Genomic DNA, 1,350 nt, shown 5'->3' with positions numbered 1-1,350 from the left:
GGTACCTTAGATGTGTAGCTGCGCAGCCTTTTCTCAATGTCTGGTATGGTTTCCTTTATAACCTCGGATTCTATGCACCATTTTCTTTCCGAGGTTCCTTATCTTTATGGAACACTTGGTCTATCTTGTATAGACTCTATAGCAACTTGACTGTGTCTCTTTCAAGGACATCAGATTTCGTTTGGTGCTAAGCTGGTTTATGACTTAGTCATTCTTTTCTATTCGGGTCAGTGTCTGGCATCTCGATTAGCTAGCATTTTATAATATTTCTTTACTTTGGACGTCTACAATTCTAATCCGAGGATCTTTGCCAAGACCATGATGGTTGATACCATTCATTCTTTCTTTGCTCTTTACCAGCTTATAGCTTTCTCCTTATGATGTTGGATAGATGGATTCATTGATCATGCAATCCGTGTACCTGGCCACTATTTGATCACCCATGATTTGGCTCAAGGTCACTTTAGAATTCGTGAAGAAAGTCATACCCTTATCCAACATATATTCCCAAGCCTCTTCTGAGGTTCCATCTTAGACGGCACACATATATTTGTGGTGGTGTATTCAAAGTCTCTTAAGATGGTGTATGTCTGGTTTTATGACCATTATTCAATCTGAGATGGGAATATCTATGCTCACTTATATGGCCTGATGTAGTTGAACTTTTATACATGTAAATCCATAATGTCCCTAAGCTTTTAGGATGGATGTCCAAACCTTATAGGTAATGGACAGTGTGCGGCCAAGCCAGTACTACACGGCCAAGCCGTTTATATCATGGTCTTAGACCATAGTAGTACACGAATTTGTAGTATTGATCATGTGTGATCATGGATCACGGGTTTATCCTCTCTCCCCTCATGAACATACTACAATTTTGTGATGCTTTGGACAATAAAGCCTAATGGGTTTCCCTTGTGTACATGTTACACAACGTTAGATCTTATGGGATAACTCTTTCACTATAAGAAAACAGCGGCATACTGAGGGAAAAAATCGTCGGTATGTCGTCGGAATAACGCTATTCCGACGACATACCGACGAAAAAAGTCCTCGGAAATTCATATTTCCTCGAAAATCCCTCGGAAATTTCCGACGGAATTCCGAGGAAATTCATTTCCTCGGAATATTCCGAGGACTTTTTTCGTCGGAAATTCCTCGGAATATTCCGAGGAATATGTCGTCGGAATATTCCGAGAGATACACTTCCTCGGAATATTTCCAAAATTCGAAAAAAAAATTATAAATTTATTTTTTTAAATTGAAATTCAAAAATATAAAATTAAAATTGAAATAGAAAACATATTTAAAATACAAAAAATAATAAAATAGTTTTTATAAATAAAAAAA

Source organism: Brassica oleracea, chromosome C1, assembly GCF_000695525.1.
Source record: "Brassica oleracea var. oleracea cultivar TO1000 chromosome C1, BOL, whole genome shotgun sequence".
Classification (NCBI taxonomy): Eukaryota; Viridiplantae; Streptophyta; class Magnoliopsida; order Brassicales; family Brassicaceae; genus Brassica; species Brassica oleracea.
This window is presented reverse-complemented; position numbering follows the sequence as displayed.